At 30.8% G+C, this 21,215-nt stretch overlaps 1 long non-coding RNA gene across 1 annotated transcript; it reads left to right on the top strand.

Moving 5' to 3' along the window:
* Positions 1-8,453: 8,453 nt before the first annotated feature.
* LOC143044307 (uncharacterized) lies at positions 8,454-16,628 on the top strand. The gene is made up of 5 exons (XR_012968626.1): positions 8,454-8,590; positions 10,002-10,143; positions 12,892-13,004; positions 15,084-15,180; positions 16,451-16,628. It is a non-coding gene; the product is annotated as an uncharacterized LOC143044307 (long non-coding RNA).
* Positions 16,629-21,215: the final 4,587 nt, after the last annotated feature.

Genomic DNA, 21,215 nt, shown 5'->3' with positions numbered 1-21,215 from the left:
CCCCCCCCCCCCAGAAAATCAAATGGTTGCTGCCTTATAGAATACAAGTCATGGTTTCTAAATTCTAATTCACAGCCAACTACAAATTACAAATAAATCATATACTCCTTGATAGTATCAATTATTGCACAAACATTTATAAGTGTCGGGTTGTTGTCTCTTTGACACATTCCCCATATCCATTTGCAATTTTATAATGTAAGGGAATGGCCATTCAATTTTAAATGAATAAAGTGGGTATTTGGGTGCAACGTTTTTTTCTTTCAAAATATATTCTGATCCCTAATATGATGGCTACAAAAACGTTGAAACTAAACAGTAACAAAACATGATTGTTCCATTTCAGTGCAATTGTCAGAATGCAATTTAAGATCAGCAAACATAAATTACGTTCATCTAAAAATTGTTTTCTCCTGTCAGAAAATACTGAAAACGGAGTCAGTTCGCAAAAACCTAACGATTAAGATTGCTCGTAAGTCATGAACAATTCAGTATACTTATGACGTTTTTTTTGTGAAACTGACTCCTGGGTTGTATAATTTTGTTGTGCTTTTCCATTACAGTCATTGGATATAAAAAGACAAATTGAACCAGACATAAGTGATGTACATTAAATAGAGAATCTTAGCAGACAACATAAAACCACTTCATATATTTCTGACAAATCTATTGGAAGAAAACTAAACAATTTTAAAGATAAAAAACACTTGTCATCCAAAACATGGCAGTATCTGAAAGACCGACATTCATTAGCTGCCACATTGCAGTGTTAGTTGTTTGCGATTGATGCCTTTCCAATAAATAGAGATCCTTGGATATTTAAAGATGAGTTGAAACTTATACCTGTAATGGACAGTAAATAGAGAATCTCAGCAAACAGCATAATACCAAATCTTATGTTTTGACAAAATATTTGGATGAAAACAATAATAATTGGAGGATGAAAAAGTAATTTTCATCCAAAGTATGGCAGTTACTGAAAGATATAATTTAATCATAATGGAAAATGACAAAGTGAAATGTTTGACTTGCATTTTAACCTTCTTCACGTACTGCAACATTTGTGTTAGTTGTTCGTGATGACTGTCTTTCCAGCAAATGTTAAAACACATTATTTAATAAACTATCTATAACGTAATTTTTTTTTATGTTTTACTAACGTTGATTGCTGTTGTGAATTTTAATTAAAATTTGTAATGTGCATGCATAATGATACAATTGGTATTTAAATGAATATCTATTATGTTTAATTGATATCATAGGGTTTTTACCTAAATATCATTTTTGACAACATTAGTTTATAATATAAATTTAATGTTTAATAAAATCAACATTTACTTAATATACAATGTTTAATTACTACACATTCTATAACTTAATGTCCCACACTTGTGACATTATTTTTCTAACCAAGAAACTAAGATTGCATTCCTTTACAAGTTGTCTAATGTATAAATGCACAATGAAATATCTCCGCATTTTGATTTGCAAAAATTAAAAAAAAGTGAATTATAATAAGTAGCACTGGCAAACTAACTCATTCAGTTAATTCCCACCAAAGAATTATACGTCTTGTATAAAGATGCATTTCCCTCAAAATGTCAATCCTCATTATCTTGTCCTTAATTTAGTGAAAAGTTTTTTTTATCTTTCAACATACAGCCATACAGGTTTTTATGACTTATAAAATAAGAAATTATGTGCTCATTATGCTAAAAAGTCTGCATTTTTTACTCCCAAAGTATTCCATAATGCTTAAACACATCGCATACATTGTATAAGTTTAAAATGACAAACAAACCTTAAAATTTTTATGTTTTAATAACATAAGTGTAAAATTAAATTCAAATTGTTTTATTAGCAATGATGATCTGACTTACCCCAATGTATTAAACATTAAAATATTATTTTTTGTTTATATCAAATTATTACTTAAAATAGATTGACAAGTTTACCGACTCATTAAGTTTTTCAAAAATATATTTTTCTAGATTTGTTTTTTATTAAAATATATTTTTTTTAAAACAGTATTTCCCATCTTAAATGATAGTTAATCACAAACTAATTTTGAAAATATAATTTTGAAAGCAAAAGTATCATCAACTTATGAAGATAATAAGCCAATTTACAAAGTCACGTTCCAGTTTCAAATAATAACTTTACACTGATTCCCAAAATATATAGTTTCTAAAACCTTTTTCTTAAAATAAGGGAGATAAGTTGTTACTTCCGATTTAAAAAGTTTACTTCTGGTTGACATTTTCAATATCATATGTCTTCCAACCTTATTTTAAAGACACAATGGCTCTATCATGTATAAATAATGATATAGAGTAAAGGTCAAAATATAGAACGTCAAATTTACCTTTCCCCTTGAATTAAATTTCAAAGTCAGATAGCAGGTACTTCAAATCAAATGACCCCAAGTCTCCACTATAATATGGGATATGAGTTCTATCCCAATACAGCTAATTTTAAGTGTAAGAGGGGTGGAAAGTCCCATCAAAAGTAAACACACCCTTTGCAACTAAAATATACATTTTAAGACGTACTGTAACTAACAAAATTAGGACAAAAAAATATGTCAATACCTAATCATTCTTATGCGGTTTCTGAAAAGAAGCAAGGATAAGCCAAACAATTATAACTTGTCATTGACCTTTGACCATGATTAAAGTCACTCAAAAAGGGCAAAACACCTTTAGGGGTCAATTGACAATTTTGGTCTAGATAGATCTTACTTTGCTGAACATTATCGCTGTTTAAATAACACGCCGGTGAGCTATAAACTATAGGCTCTCAAGAGCCTGTGTCGCTCACCTTGGTCTATGTGCAGATTAAACAATGGACACAGATAAATTCATGACAAAATTGTGTTTTGGTGATCATGATGTGTTTGTAGATCTTACTTTACTGGATATTCTTCTTGCTACTATTATCTATATCTATAATGAACTTGGCCCAGTAATTACAGTTGAAAATATATTATAAAAATTTATTCAAGATAATAACCAAAAACTGCAAAATTTCCTTAAAATTACTTATTCTGGGGCAGAAACCCAATAACAGGTTGTCTGTTTTGTCTGAAAATTTCAGGGAAGATAGATCTTGACCTGATAAAAAATTTATCCCTGTCAGATTTGCTCTAAATGCTTTGGTTTCAGAGATATAAGCCAAAATCTACATTTCCCACTATGTACTATTTTTAGCCATGCCGGCCATCTTGGTTTGTTGGAAGGGTCACGCCACTCATTTTTAAAATTAGATAACCAAATGATGATTGTGGCCAAGTTTGGTTAAATTTGGCCTTATAGTTTCAGAGGAGAAGATTTTTTAAAAGAATACTAAAATTTTAGAAAAATGGTTAAAAATTGACTATAAAGGGCAATAACTCCTTAATGGGTCAACTGACAATTTTGGTCATGTTGACTTATTTGTAGATCTTACATTGCTCAACATTATTGCTGTGTACAGTTTATCTCTATCTATAATAATATTCAAGATAATAACCAAAAACAGTAAAATTTCCTTAAAATTACCAATTTAGGGCAGCAACCTAACAACGGGTTGTCCGATTCATCTTAAAATTTCAGGGCAGATAGATCTTGACCTGATAAACATTTTTACCCCCTGTCAGATTTGCTCTAAATGCTTTGGTTTTTGAGTAATAAACCAAAAACTGCATTTTACCCCTATGTTCTATTTTTAGCCATGGCGGCCATTTTGGTTGGTTAGCCGGGTCACCGGACGCATTTTTTAAACTAGATACCCCAATGATGATTGTGGACAAGTTTGGTTTAATTTAGCCCTGTAGTTTCAGAGGAGAAGATTTTTGTAAAAGTTACAACGACCGACGACAGACAACGGACGACGGACGCAAAGTGATGGGAAAAGCTCACTTGGCCCTTTGGGCCAGGTGAGCTAAAAAGTGTATTGGAGATGGGTCAAGAAAAATAAACAATAATAACAATTTTGTCTCAATCATTTTCAGATTGATCATACACATGTGTCCCCCCTTTTTTGTAATTGTTTATAGACACGATTCGCCCGTATTCTATAGATTGTTGCTGAACTATTCAGGCTTATACCAATATTGATAAAAACAATAAATATTTTAATTATCTAACACTGAATTGTCAATCAGAATGAATATAAAGGTCGCAGGATACAGATCTCAGGCCATTGTTAACGACGATCGTTGTTTCTTCTTTCAGGAATTCTGTTGTTTGTTGAAGTCGTTATTTCATAAAATTGAATATAAACTTACATTATTTTACGTATTTCAGTCATTGTAAACCATTATCCGACAGCTAAATGATGATATAGGTCATCGCTTGAACATCCTCCATTTTCTTTTAAAACGAAAACAAACATTCAAATGCCCGGATGTGTATATCTTTTTCAAGCCGATCGAAAACCATGCATATATATGTCAGGATCGATTATATATCTTAGATAATTTCTTAACGAATAAGTTCCGATACTTGTATGAAGTATCAAAAAATAAAAGATATATTAAGCTATCATTTGAGACAAAATTTCATTACATATATACGGGGGAACCAATAATTAATCGTGATTAAAGTTAGTGTACACTTTATCTCGGTTTGTACCGATTTGGTGAAAAGTGACATATATAGAAAAATGGGGGTAGGCCACTTCAGAAATCAATATCTTTCTTATTTCTCGATAGTTTTTTACCATCAAAACCGTTTTGTAATCGCATTATATCGATCTTTCGTGTGGCATTAGTTTGACATAGCTAATATTTATACTTTTTTTTGTACATATACCTACAGTTAAGGTGTACACCTCAACTGTACACTTTACTGAAGTGTACAGATTATGTCCAAAAATACCCCCGAAGTGTGCAGTTTAACCCCTAGATGTAGATATATATATATATATATATATATATATATATATATATATATGTCTCCATACAACTTTCAACATTGTGCAAAAGCAATACCATATAGTAAGAATACAAAAAGGAAATATCAGATATCATATATGTATTATTAAGTGGTGCTCTTTGAATTTGATATAACTTTAGTTGATAACTTCCTGTTGGCTACCTCTTTTCATGTACACAATGTACGTTTATTCCTATTCTTTCAACATAAGATTTTAAAATGAAAGAGTTCTAAATGAAAATAACTTTTCAAAGTTTTTAAACACGACGCGCTTTTCTAGATTAATCTTTTTCATGGACACTTCAAATCAAATTTTGACTTTAAGATCATCTTAGTTGAATGACTTGTAAGATTTCCGTAATGAGTACAGACAAGCCTGGATAACTGGAACGTACAGACAAGCCTGGATAACTGGAACGTACAGACAAGCCTGGATAACTGGAACGTACAGACAAGCCTGGATAACTGGAACGTACAGACAACCCTGAATAACTGGAACGTACAGACAAGCCTGGATAACTGGAACGTACAGACAAGCCTGGATAACTGGAACGTTCAGACAAGCCTGGATAACTGGAACATACAGACAAGCCTGGATAACTGGAACATTTGACATGGTTGGATATTTTGTGCTTTTGTCTATACGCCGCCTCTTGTGACTGAAAACTAGTTGTCGTCTTATGGAGCTACTGAATATCTTGCAATGACAGGACAAGATATGATTTTGGGGCCAAATTGGCCCTATAACATGTATAATAAATTGTATTTGAAAATGTCTCTAGTCTTCAGATTAAAATGTTGAATCTATGAATTTAAATACAACATAGGGGCTTAAGTCACTTTTGCATCATCTAGACTTACCTGAAATTGTAATTTTCTTCTAACCAATTATTATATCATCCAATTTTTTTTTACTTTTAGCAAAATTACAGAGCCAAAGAAGCAAAATTTCGTACATTGTCCTTTGTTCAAAAAGGAACTTGTTATAGTAGTTTTTTGCATATAACTGTATCAACAAGAAAAATGAATTGACAAGGGCATGAACATTATAGAATTGTAATTTGTTTAACAATTCGGATGTTTTTTAATTTGTCCTCAAATTATATTTACTAATTGTGCAAGTTACACTAGAAAATGTTTAAGCACTTATATTCAGTTAACAACGTAGTTAAAAATTCGACTGACTCCCTATGTAGATAGAAAGTACAAACATTATATACAAAATGTGCAGACCGCATTCTATGGGTCCTCTAAGATTGTTCAAGATAATCATAACGTGTCAACGCAATTCCTTTTGACGTTTATGTAATTCCCCTTACTTTTTCACTTGATTTGTTCATTCAAAATGCGTGTACTGTATTCTAACTGGACCATTATTCTGATACAAATGTATAAATCAGTACACCGCCATAAATTACGTGTTAAAAGTTTAAACATTTTGCAAAAAGCATGATGTTGTATAATAACCCCAAAATACAGGATAGTTGTATATTAAACCAATTAAAATTATAGTACAAAATTGACTATCTTCAGAGACCTTATTACAATGTATGATTAATAACATCATATGTCAAAATTTGGAGTACTTTGTTAATTTGCATAGCGGCCATTTTGCATTATCATGACAGCGGCCATTACAATAGGATTATATATGTCCCTTAAATAAAAATGCCAATATGCCAATTTCTATGTAGAATCAACAATTTGTCCGCATATAGGTGAATTGTACATGTTTGTTTGGCTTCTGTATAAATGAACATTGTCTTCTTTGAAAACGTTCGTTTTTTTTAGTTTGAAAATCGGAAGCGTAACCGTAGTATAATTGCTATATAAAATAACGAAAAATCGAGAAAAAAAAACAAGATTCAAAATAGAAATAAAGATACAAGAAGATATTGTGCATGCTTTGTCCGCATATAGAGAAACACCTTGTAGGTTGAATTTTAAAATTAAATATTTTTTAACGTACCTGCTGTCTTAAGTTTTTGGCCAAATTCTTTCAAAAACATGATGATTTCAACATTCCCATTTCGTAAAGGGGCAAATTTAAATAGCCGCCAAAGGAAGTTTTCAAAGACACATTAGTTTTAGATCCATGACGGAAAAGAATTGGATTATCCGCAATTTGATATAATTTATCTTTTCAATCTGAAACTAAGCATGCTGAGGGAAGTAATTTAACCAAAAGGGCCAAAGTCACGTGGTGCAAATCATATGAATAAAGTACCTTGGATTTTGCCCTTTGTTTAATATTTAGAATATTTAAAGGACAGATTAGTTTTAATCGTATTTTATTTAATAAGTTGTATAACTAGTATCATTATCAACTGTTTGTCCCCTTAGGGTATCAACAGCCTAGTTGTTTTTCGGCAATAACATGTTATTGCGGATAATGTTCTTTTTCAATTTGCTGTTATAAAATTTTAAAATTATTTAAATTAAGGAATATATCTTTCTCATGCATAGCTCTGATCCCTAGTCCAATTTGGCTTTTCGTTTGGTCTTCTTGTGTTTTATTTACTTTCAATTTGTGTATAAGGTTTTAAACTTTCAAATAATTTGGCCTTGAACATCACTGAAGTGAGATTGTCTGTCGAATTCTAGTGCAATATAATTGGTATCGTCAATGTAATTAATTAGTCAAAATCCCGTTGTAATAATAATATTTCTAACGATACGAAATTCACTGCACCAGATGTGCATTTCGTTAAATAGTGTCACCTTAGGGACAAAAGAGTCTTTAAAAAGAGCTATTACAACCGAAAAGGAACAAAACATATAGCCAAACGCTGACAAGACATCAAAGTAGTGCATATGAGAGATTTCGACTTGATAACCAAAACTTCCAATCATTGTATCTAAAAAAGAATTTGGTTATGTTTAAGTGGAACGAAATACCTGACTTAATTGTTGACAAAATTAAGTATGTAATGTAAAAGGTATCATATAGTTTACTTATTTTAATGAACTTTGAGGAAAATTCAAAACGGAGAGTCTAAATTGACTCTAACACGAAAAGACGGCAACACAAAGTTTTACAAAAAGCTTGATGTATTTAGTTAATATGTACAAAAAATGTAATATACCAAAATACCAAGCTCCAAGGAAAATTCCAAACGGAAAGTATCTTATAAATAGGCAAAATCAAAAGTTCAAACACATCAAACGAATGGAAAACAACTGTCATATTCCTGACTCGGTACAGACATTTCCTAATGGAAACAAATCTGAATATTTGTTCTAAAACTTAAGAATTTATCTTTGTTGATAACTTTTAAATACGATATTTTTAATTTTTACTTTAAACCAAACAATGATTATGATCAACTTACCCGTGTTTACGGCATTTGGCAAATTGTAAAACGTCGATTACATAACAATAATCTGGAAATTAAATATAATAACACTTAATGACTTGATAGTTTTGACATTAACATATATTTGAAAATATTAGTAATTACAGGATGTGTGTTCGTGTAGATGATTAAATATTATTAGATTAACTTTCAATTTGCCAATTACCCATATAAATATTTCAGATGTTGCGTTATCCAGCTTATAAATAACATCATTAAAGGACATTGTGGTATACAGCATTGATCTGGTGTATTGAGCTCATACTCTTATGAAAACTATGTTGGTTTTGATGATTTATACTGTCACCTTTGCTTATGGTAAGTAAATCTTCTATTTCTGTTAAAAGTCTTTTATATTCTTTTTTTTTTCAATATCGCCTTTACCGACGACTTTGTTGAGTAGTCTTTTTGGGCAAAACATGTCTATTCGTATAATTTATTTTAGTATTTGCTAAACTAGTTTCTCAATTTATGATTATAGACATAGTACAAAAGTTAACATTGATTTCTCTGTGCTTTAACTTAATTCTAGTACTGCAACGGGCTTGCCTATACTTTTGGTCATTTAAGTTTTATCAGCCCCTCAATGCTTGTATCAGGTTTGAGACTTTCAATAATAATTACATTGGGCATTAATGACAAGACATAATTTGTCAAAGATATGTCGAGTTCATTGTTCATTTATAATACAATGATACGTATACCTTGAACTCATTTCTCATTATTCATGCAATAATACTTAGAGCGCATTGATTATTTATTATACCTTAAGCTCATACATCATTCAACATATAATGAAACATCGAGCTCTATGCACATGTATTATATAATGATGATCGAGGGTATTGACCATTTATCATACGAATAAATCTCGTGCCCATTCACAATCTACCATGCAATGATGCGTCGGGGTCATTAGCCAGTTAGCACACATTGATTTTTCGAGCCCGTTTATCTTTAATAAAAAATGTTACCTCGAGTTGATTGATCATTTATCATTCAATGATACCTCCAGCTCATTTGTCATATATCATACAACGATACTTCGAGCACATTGATCATTAATCATACAATGATACAATGTACCTCAAGCTCATTTATGATATATCATACAACGATGCTTCGATCTCATTGATCAGTAATCATACAATGATACCTCAACCTTATGTATCATTTTTTACATAATGATTCCTCGATGATCTTTTATTCTAGATACATCAAAATTCATATTTTTCTACAGCTTTTACTTATCGGAAATTACATCAAGATATCACCTATTAAGTAAATAAGAAAATGCCTGCACCAAGTCAGGAATATGACAGTTGTTATCTTTTCGTTTGATGTGTTTTAGCTTTTGATTTTGCCATTTGCTTAGGGACTTTCCGTTTTGAATTTTCCTCGGAGTTCGGTATTTTTGTGATTTTACTTTTTAATGATAAAGGTCAACGTTAATAGTATTGTTTATTTAATACGAAAATCCATGTAATGAGCGGGATTACAATGACATTTAATAAAAAAAAAATGAATGTTTACATCTTTGGCCAATCATAAACAAAATTGTAATATTGTGCCCCGTATCCAATTGATACAGTATAGATATTCCTCTTCATCTCTTTTTTTTTTTTACTTTTTAACAGGTCGAAATAGTACATTAAGGAAAATAGACAAAAAACTGTATCCCACAAAATCGAGCAACAGAAATAGTATCTGATTAAACGTTATCATATAGTTTCAGGGACAAGTTATGATGTTCCAATTGAATGCAGGCCAGTGTTTGGTTGTTCATCACGTTTCTTAAGTGTTCAAAACTTTTTCTTTGATGGTGATGCATTAAAGAATATAAGTGCAGAAACTGTTGAAGACATATGTGGGTATGTTTATTCTTCTTTCTTCCAATACACATATAGTGAATCATTGGGATAAAATATAATGTGAAAATATGCTTACATCTTAACAATATATGATATCTTGCTTGAATTTTAATCTGAAACTTTTCACCATGAAAAGAAATCATTCAAATTCGAAACTGCATTCTGATGTTGTAGTTGTTCCTCCAAGGGAAAAATCAACAAACATACAAGGCGTATAATTTGGTACAACAAAAGTACATTTTGCCTACCTAAGACTCAAAAAGACGCTCAGAAACAGATGGTCCAATAATTTATCTATCAACCGTCACTTCCTTCATAAAATCTTGTTTTTGTTTGTGTTGTTGTTTTGATATTATAAAACACCCATGCAACCACGCATTCCATTTTGCAGGATAGGACCCTACATTTTAGTGTTTCGGCAGTTAAATCTTTGGATGGTCATCTTAAGATGCATTATTTTAATATAAACAAATATGAAAATTATTCATGTATATATCGATATACTCAAATTTTAATTCTTCATCAATAGATCTAGTTATTATGACAGATCTGCCATCATCAAGATCCAACTGTCAATTTTATGGTAAAGTCTTTAACTTTGATCTACTATATATATCTCCAATACTTTTATGTTTGCTATATGCAACTATTGGTGCAACATTGAATTTTTGTACACAATCTTCGTCAAACTGTAATAAATCCCAGTGTTTCATGATACGTTTCTTTATTTTAAGTATATGAATTGGTTGTATTTAGTTATTAAAACTAACGGAATATATAAAAAAGAAGATGTGGTATGATTGCCAATGAGACAACTATGTTCTTTTCCCTTCGATTTGTTTTGCTGTAATAATTCAATACGGTCAATTGATAAAGCATCAGTAATACCATCATCTATACGACGCTATCATAACCCCTTTCTAATAATTTCACTTTGAAATTAGTTAGATTGTTTATTTATTTGTTATGGTCACTTGTGTTTCTAATCTGTCGTATTGCTTCACCTTTAATAAATCATCGGAATTCATGCTGTGAATGACAGCTATTTCTATGCAGATAGAGATAAGAAGTTTTTTCTTTAAAATGTATATCGAGGTCAAGAATGTCATGTGTTGTAAATCTTTGACATTCAATTACATCGACATCTAAGAACGACATTTTATCGTTTGAGATTTCATAGGTGAACTTTAATATGGGATTATGATTATTTCCTAGATGAATAATACTGTAATTTCATCTGATGTTCCATCATATATTGTGAATCCATCGTATCGATATCTGCCATGATAGAATTTGTTTTGTTAACATAAAACACCCATGCAACCACGCATCCGATATTGAATTCAACTTCCAAGCAAGTACCGAAGCTCATAAACTCGGCAATCAATGTTAAACACAGGACTTCGGGAAAGTCTGGAGAACCGATAATCTTGCTTCGGAAATTGATATCGAAATGACTAAGAGAACATATGAATCAATCATTCTCAACCGCCAATATATGAATGTATGTATGTATGTATGTTCTTCCTTTAGTAGGAGCACCACCATGGGTTATAGTGTAAAGGAGGACATTTAATACACTGTATCTGTACAGATTTAATGTGAACATTTGCCTACTCAGTTCACCAAGCCTGGCCGTGACGGGTCTAACTACCAAAAAGTTAATTAAAAAATTAAAAAAAATAATAATCAATATTTTATTTACTTTGTAAACATTAATTTTGGTGGGTTTAAAATTTTGTGGTTTTGTATCCAAAAGTAAGTTCAATTAACCTATTAAATTCATTGTATGCGTTTATTTTCATCATTTATATAATGTCAATGTGATTTTGTCTGATTAAATAATGTAACGTAATTTTGAATTCAGATTTGGTAAATCTACTGTTAAATTTTCGTTGGGGTATTAATTTCGTTGATAATTCTTATCCATGAAATAAACAAAATTAAATCCCCAACGAAAATTTCTGCGTTTACAGTAGTATCATAAATAATAAGATTAAATATTCAGAACCTGATAAACAAGTAATTATTGGACTTTTTGTAGTTGAATGTGGTCTCTTTTCTTATAATCAACATCTTATATTAACATTCTATGAAATAATATTTTCCACTAGATTTGACACACACAGATTTACTGCTAGATTTTTGCTAAAAAAAGCTACTCTGAATTTTGATTCTAGAATACAAGTATCTAAAATAGATTACATTTAGAGCAAAAAATAACAATATGCCAATGTTTTGTTCCATAAAGCGCTTTAAATTCCTGAATAAAAGTTTAAAGTATAAAACAGTCAGCAATATGATCAGTAAACAAATCACCTTAACCTCTGTATGGTAGTATAAAACTGTCAGCAATATTATAAGTAAACAAATATCCTCAACCTCTGTATGATAGTATAGTTTATCATGATCTGTCTTTGAAAGTACATGTACATGTAGAAGTGGCGGATCATCTTTACTGGTCAGTGTGTCCATATGTCCAGTATCATGGTAAAAATTTGGGTTAAGGTAGTTTATCTTTACGAAGTAACTTGATTAATTCAATTATTATATTACCAAACATGCTCATTATGATGTTGATTGTTTCTAAATATATGTCGAATGATTTTTTTAACCAGGTATTACAATTCGCTATTAAGGTGAACACACTGAATGTGATAGTGCTGGCTGTGTATGTTGTGCTATGGGGACATATTCTTTTTTCATTTCTTTCAAATTGTAACGTTGATATTTTCTTTTGTATTGAAGGCATTTTGTAAGTAACGCCCTTTGTAAAAAGGCAAACACGTGTAAAGAGATGACTTTCGCGACTGATATGATGAAGGAAATGACAAGAGCTGTTTGTGTGGAGTATAAAAACGGTAGGTATAATTATCCTCATCTCAGATACCAGGCTTTCAATTGTGTATGCCAGACGCGCGCTTCGTCAGCAAAAACTTCTCATGACGCTCGAATTAAATTATGTTAGCATTTCTACTAAATAGTCGACTTAAACATTGATATTCTCTTTCAAACTTTCATTTGATAAATGACTTTTTGTTTTGAATTTTTCTTGGAGTTCGGTATTTTTGTAATTTTACTTTTTGTCACGTGAGTTGTCGAGAATTAAGCCATATAGAACTTATATTAGTTTCAATGGTCTCTACATTAATGCTCACCAGAATATTTGACGGTTCAAATATCTTCAAAATATCAAGCTCTACGTACCATCTTTTACAACAAAATTTTAATAAATCTCCTAATAGAAGTTATTGATCCTAAATGACGATTTTTACCAATTGGTTGGGTGTTTGCTATTATTTTGAAAGCTGCAATATATAGAGATAAACTTTAATACAAAACTTATATCAAGTAAACTAAGAAAAACAAATCTGCCCTAAAAGCAAAAATCATTAGACAATTTCTGATTCGAGTTGTTACCATTACATTTTTACCCGTTTGCTGCGGTTTTGACTATAATCTTGAATACTATAATAGAAACAAAAAAAACTTTAAACAGCAAAAGTGACATCTAGAGAAGACTTACATTTCAGTCAAATGCCCGAAATCGTCAGTTTACTCCTGATTTTAGTAATCAACCTTTTAGGCAATTTCATTCATTTTGCATGTTTAGCATTATCAAAATAAGATAGGTAGAGAGAAACAGTGAACAGCATAACAAACCAACAAGATAAAATCTACAAATAAATCAGTCGTATGTCGATTTCTTATAGGAGTTATTATCCTTTTACGTATTTGGTTATCATATTGAAAACTGTATTAGATAGAAAGAGACTGTAAATAGCTTATATGATAAAAAAAAATATTTGCATATATGTCAAAATGATACAAAGAAGTGTCAGATGCCGCCTTATGGGGGAGGGGAAATTGCCCTTAAATGACATTCTGTACCAATTTTGCAATTTTTGGCCATTATCTATAAAACTTTTTTAAAAATATAATAGGAAGAGAGTTTAAACAGCAAAAGTGATCAGCTTGATAAGATAAACAAAGAGTCATGTAGTCTACATTGTTAGTTTACTTTTTATTCCTTTCACAATTTTACTCATGCTTTTATCACTTATAAAACAATTACCCCTTTCGTCCAGTTAAATTGCCTTTTAATTTATGAAGGACTTTACAACAACAATTTGAATGATACGAGGTTTTTTCTATTTACTCGGTATGTTTCTACATAAGAATAAACCATAGACATTTTATATTGTTTGTTTGTTTATTGGAATGGCGAATACATTTATCTTCTTTTATTTATATAAATGAGATATCTTAAGTGATGCACTATATATGAGGGTAAGCAAATTTCTAGAATAAAATTAAAAACAACATGTAACTAAATGACGTAAGTAAAATTTGTTAACTACATTTGTACAGTAAACACCTTTTTCATCGTCTCATATCATGGCAAGGAGATGCTCAATTTAGTCTCAATTGATGTTTTCATTTTGATGAAAACATCATCAATTTTTCTTACATTTGATGACAGTTATATAGATAGAGATCTAGATCTAGTAATCAATCTCGGCTAGTAGCAAATCCTAATCGAAAATGAAATTTGATGTTGGAATGTAATTTGATCGGATCAAAACTGAAAGTATAGGCACAAGACGCTGAGCTACAAAACGAGCTAACAACCGGTCTAGGAAATCGTTTTGCTTGAAATCTATTACTGATCTTTTTGATTTTTGCTTACATTTTGAATAGAAAGAATTAAGGAGTAGAAGAAAGAAAGAATCGCTCGTTTTCATCATGATATGTAGGGTGATATGTCTCCTTTTGAACTTTTACCTAAAACCCCGACCTATTGTGTCAATTGGGTACAAGTGTATATCTACATGTATATAATGTATATAATGTTGTAATCCTCAAAATCCGTAAAATATGTGCTGGATATTAAGCGTTCATCAATCAATCCAATACAGATTCTTATATTAACATTTCAGACTTTTTAGATTTAATACCATGCTACAACGATTTCCGGTCATCATTCGTAACATGTGTCCAGAATTCCTTTGTAGGGTATGATAAAAATACCTGTGTGTAAGTTTTACTTTATCCAATTAGTGCGATATGTACACAATGATATAATAATTTGTAATCAACACTTCTTTTAATATTTATTATCCCTGCTAAAATTTAAACTTTTAAGAGTTGTACACTTTTAGCACTTGTTTGGGGCAGAACAAATCCTATCCAACTTTTGCTCATTTCAGCTTCCAACTGGTCATTCCATCAATCTAAGGCACTAGAGTAAATAAAGTATAACAAAAGTACCCAACTTCAAGGTAAATTAAAAAAGGAGAAGTCGATAAAAACTAACAAAACCAATAGTTATTTATAGAAAAACTACTGTTATATTCCTGACTTGGTACAGGCATTTTCCAAAAGACACGGTGGATTAAACCCGGTTTTTAACCCTTGGACTTCGGTATTTTTGTTATACAATTTTATAGCTATTAAAATCTCCCCCTTGTAGCACAATGGTGTATAGATTCGTTAAACTTTGCTGAACAACCCAACTAGACATAACTGGTTAATGTGACAATAATTAGAATCTTGCAGAAAAAAGTGTGTGAACAAACATCATATCATAATATTATATACCGATATCATTGTCCTTCATTCTGTTTGTAATTATATCGGTTCTGACCAGTTTAATACATTTTGAGAAAGCAATTGTAAATTACATTTTTCTCGTGTTTTTCCACCCCACCCCCCAACCCCCCTTTTCCACCTAATCAATTCAGAAAACATTTCAATCGGCTTTTTTATTGAATTGCTAGCGAAACTCGTTCAACCACTAACTCGGTTAAAAGCAGGATCCAACATTAATAGTTAAAGTTTTAAATATAACATCCTCGGCAAAGCTTGGATTATAAGTTTTTAGAATTGAAATTTATATTGATTGCATAAATGCAACTCAAGAGCGTCGACTATTGTATAGTTTGACATCTTAAAACACAATAATTCTAAATATACTTGTGGAAAAGCAAAGAACACTTTTGGCTTTTATCACATTTTTTTTTCTTTAAAAATTGAGTTTGCTTTTTTTATTAGATTAAAAAAAATCAAAACAATTATTACAATACTCGAAATTCCAAATGGCGCTTCAAACGAAACATATATAATAGGCTTTATTTTATTTGACATTTTACGTGATTTCCGTCTGATTATTAGCCAATTAGATAGCAAGTCTTAAATCCACTTCATTTGAACTTTAGTGGATAGATGATTCATTGGCAATCATACCACATCTCCTTATTTTTTATATTAATAGCCATTCTTTTAAATTAATTGTTTTCAATTACAGGTTTGTGGACCGTCTGAAAAACTGTGCTTCGATGTTCCATCATTGTAACAAAGAACAGCAAGCATCTGCTGTAGAAACTATGCTCGAAGAATATGATAAAACAATATGCAATCATCACAAATTTAATATTGGAGCTCCTTTCTGAGACTTTGAAACGTTAAATAAATGATTAAATCGATCATAGATATATCTTGCTTTTTTTTAGTTTTCTTTTTTTTTCTTTAGGGTCACCAATTATAATCCTAATGATATAAGGGTAACAGGGTTAAGCCCATACTGCATAGTCAGCTATAAAAGGCCCCGATAAGACAATGTAAAACAATTCAAATTATGTTCGCTTACCTGTTTAAACATCAATTCAAAAATTATGACGGTTAGCAAATACCTTACCTGCGTCTATCTGACGCTTTGGAACACAATAAAAAATTCTGAAATGTTATTCCAGCTCTTACCTTTATACTTGTTTGTTCTAACAGTAGAGACAATAATTTGTAATTGCAACTCATTGTGATGAAGAATTATAGAATACATGAATTTTACCTGAGATCACCCCCAGTTTCTGGTGGGGTTCGTGTTGCTTAGTCTTTAGTTTTCTATGTTGTGTCTTCTGTACTATTATTTGTCTGTTTGTCTTTTTATTTTAAGCCATGGCGTTGTCAGTTTATTTTCAATCTATGAGTTTGACTGTCCCTCCGGTATATTTCGTCCCTCTTTTACAGTACACGCATTGTATTAATTTAGCCAAATTATCCACGTCAATGGACATTTAGCCTATATAAGACTCATGAGTAGCGCTTGAATCAAACAGCTGGAAGGCCAAATCAAATTTGAAGTTGCAGAGTACATGTATCTGATTCGAACAATTCAGCAAAATTAGGTAAAATATGGAATGGGCTGTCTTGGGGTTAAAAACTCTAATGTATCGAATATTTCAACTTTTTTTGAGCAGTAAATTTGCAGAAAATGATATTTCATGTAAACACAAAAGTGCTGACTACAGGGCTAGTGATGTCCTCAGCAATAGTATCGACCTAGTAGTTGTAAAAACTCATAATCTATACCGCACATGATCTTTGCCTATTAAAAGTCAGGCAACAAATTTATCTTGATCGTGTTCGTTGTAGTTTGTCTTTTTGTATGTTTGTTAGTTGTTTTTTGGGGGGCAGGGGTAGTCCCGTATCTGTGATACATGTGATCTGTTTTACTGTTATTTTTTTCTTGTGATTCTTTTATTCTTTTTATGTTATGTAAAATGTTATGTTTATTCATGTTAATCACCCGTGCTCACTATTTCCAAAAAACAAATCCTATGATCTCTCTTTGTGATCATTTTCAATCATATGTCCGTCCACGGAGATTTGTTTTCATTATAAGCTACCGTCTTTGACATTGCCCTTGGTAAAATGATAAACGGAGATTTATGGTCTTTCATACCTCAAAAATTTCTCGGCTATATCTCATTTCAGAGTTGTAGCACTTCGTTGAAATTATAGCCGAGAGACTTCGTCTCGTATGCAGAATCATATGTAATCTTAAATAATTCAGACTTGATCATGTTGATATTTTTGTTTTTCACCTAGAAATATGATTGTTCCTCCTCGTGTGTCATTCTTACGTATTCAAAAGCAGTAAACTGCCTGACTTTATAAGAATTAGTTATCCTTTCAAATATGTTCGTACGTTACAATTTAAAATAGTATGTTTTATATAAAGCAGCGACTGAAAAAAAAAGTCATTGTTTTTTTTTAATTTACAATTTCTTCAAATACTAGTAATTCACAAAGTTCATGCAAACTAGGAACATAATTCTGCGACACACAGACTTGAAAAACTTATTCAAGTTTACTGCAAAACTATAAGCGAAAAAATGAAAATGCAACATAGATCTAACGGAACCCCATAGAATATAAAGTTGTCCGTTTGGTCTAAGGTTAAACTTTCCTACACAACATGCACAATGAACAGAAACATGAGAAAAGTAATGGAGAAAATGAAAAGAAGATCACAGGAACTGGTCAGGTTTTTATTCCTACACTTTTGTAATTCTAAACAACATATGAAACTTGGATTTTTATATCATATTCTTTTTAAAATCTATAGATCTTAAACAGACTTAATGTACTACGAATTTTGTATGCCTACATTTTGTATAAAACATCCATTAGTTAATACATTTTCAAACTTTCAAATCAATTTACTTAACATGGGAAAATAAGCTTATAAATTAGGCCGTTAGTTTTTCCAATTGAAATGTTTCATATTTTTCATGTCGGGACCTTTCATAGCCGACCGAACGGTATGGGTTTTTCTAATTATTGAAGGCCGTACGGTTGCCTATAATTGCTTACATCCACTTCATTTGAACTTTGATGGATAGTTGTCTCATTGGCAATCATACCTCATCTCCTGATTTTTATATTAGTTTAGCTAGTTTTGTTTTTCCAAAATATTTTCTTTTCAAAGGTAAACAAAAATGTTACTCCCATTTTTTGGTAAAATCGTTGGTTTTAAATGTTTAACGCAGTTTAAAACTTTTGTAAAATTAAGAATGGAAACGGGGAATTTGACAACAAGTCGACCAAAGAGCAGAAAACAGCTCAAGGCCATCAATGGGTCTTCAACACAGAAAATCCCGTACACGGAGGAGGGCTTTAGCTGGCCTTTAATCTAAAATATATACTGGTTCAGACAAACTAAACTCCGAAACATATAAATAAACCAAAATATTAAAAAAAACCTACAAGACTAAGAAAGGCCAGAGGTTCCTGACTTGTGACAGGCGAAAAAATGCGGCGGGGTCAAACATGTTTTGTGAGATCTCAACCCTCCCAGTATACCTCTAGCCAATGTACAATAAACAAACACATAGCAAAACGTAGTCTATTCTATACAAATATAGCTGTTGGTATTCTAATAATATATTTTCATTTAATGTCATTTCAATAAGCAAGATGACGTTTATATGTTATTGATTATAAAAATTACTTTATAACAGAGTTGTGTTCATCAGTACATAATAAAATTACCCTTACGTTTAATGAGGAAATAAAACTGTATTTAAGATTTTATATGGTAGTTCAGTTCATAGTTATCCAAAATTTAATATCATATTAATCAGTTTACAATATATTAGCTTCATCAAATGAACTGTAGTTAATTTTTTTTTTAATTTTTTTTTTAAAAATGTAATACATTAATACCCAGAGGCTTTATTGGTTTTTAAGATTTTTTACTTTAGTCAGAATTTCTTCCTCGGTAATAGACGAATTGAGAATATTTTCAATATTCTGTCGATTTTTTTATTATTTTTTTTTAACAATAAAAAAAAATCATCCCTGACAACAGCTTCAACCTTGTCATTAGACACTACACCTAAATTATTTTACTTTGTTTGATATTTTCCATAATCCTTTAAAATCAGTCTAACATTTTTCAGGGATTATTTCATGTATTAGCAGTATGTATCTGATCATCTTGAAAATACTTGTTTATCTATCGTTTATACTCCGTACTTGTTTATCTATCGTTTATACTCCGTACTTGTTTATCTATCGTTTATACTCCATACTTGTTTATCTATCGTTTATACTCCGTACTTGTTTATCTATCGTTTATACTCCGTACTTGTTTATCTATCGTTTATACTCCATACTTGTTTATCTATCGTTTATACTCCGTACTTGTTTATCTATCGTTTATACTCCATACTTGTTTATCTATCGTTTATACTCCGTACTTGTTTATCTATCGTTTATACTCCGTACTTGCCTTCTTCATTGAGATTTTTTTCAAATGACTTATATTTTCTTTCGCTTGGCTCTCTGAAAAATCTTTCTTTTAGATACACATTTTGTATTATATCAAGGGTTGTTTTCAAATGAATTTAACATGGCATACCAAATACATTATCGGATGATGTTTTTTTAAACACTTCACTGAATTATTCACAACTGTATCAATATCAGATTGTCATGCATTCAGTTTCAAAAGCACCTCGTCCAAAGTAGTTTCTATATATTTAATAATATGTACTTCAATAACTCTTACGCGTTCTATAAACCTTATTTTCTCGTCTGTTTTCTGTTTAATATTTTTTGGTTGTGACCATGTAATTTTTCATTATTAATGGCATCAACTATGATTGAAAAACTTAACTGAAAATTAACATCTGAAAACAGGTGATTAAAATCCTTTCCTTTCTGTTCTTGCCTAGATTTTTTCATGACGGGATACAATTTCTTCCGTCGTGTCTCGACTTTGCCTGGCAACTCTCATTGAAACCGGAAAAAAAAATAACAAAAATACTGAACTCAGCGGTAAATTCAAAACGGAAAGTCCATAATCAAATGGCAAAATCAAAAGCTCCTCTGTGATTTTTTTCTGTTAAATATACTGACAGAGTTTGTAAACTCTGTACGGTTTGAATGTGTATATATTGTAAAAACACGCGTCTATTGTTGCAGACTTTTTCATGCCCGTCATATGTGTTTTTGGTTATTTTTGTCGTATGTTGCTATTAAGGTGTATACCCCACATTTCTTTTTATACTCATAAATCAATTATTGATATTTTAACATTGGTAAACTATTGTGCCTTAATTGTCAACAACGACAGTTTGCAAATGGTATTAAATCTATACAATCTTTTTTAGATTTACTTTTAACCCCTATCCAGCTGACTGACCATAAATGTATTACATAATCTTCTAAAGTTTTGTTCTATCAAGAATTTTCTAATTTTCTTATCTGTTTGTTTTATTTTTTTA

This window comes from Mytilus galloprovincialis, chromosome 9 (genome assembly GCF_965363235.1).
Source record: "Mytilus galloprovincialis chromosome 9, xbMytGall1.hap1.1, whole genome shotgun sequence".
In the NCBI taxonomy this organism is placed as follows: domain Eukaryota; kingdom Metazoa; phylum Mollusca; class Bivalvia; order Mytilida; family Mytilidae; genus Mytilus; species Mytilus galloprovincialis.
This window is presented reverse-complemented; position numbering and strand designations above follow the sequence as displayed.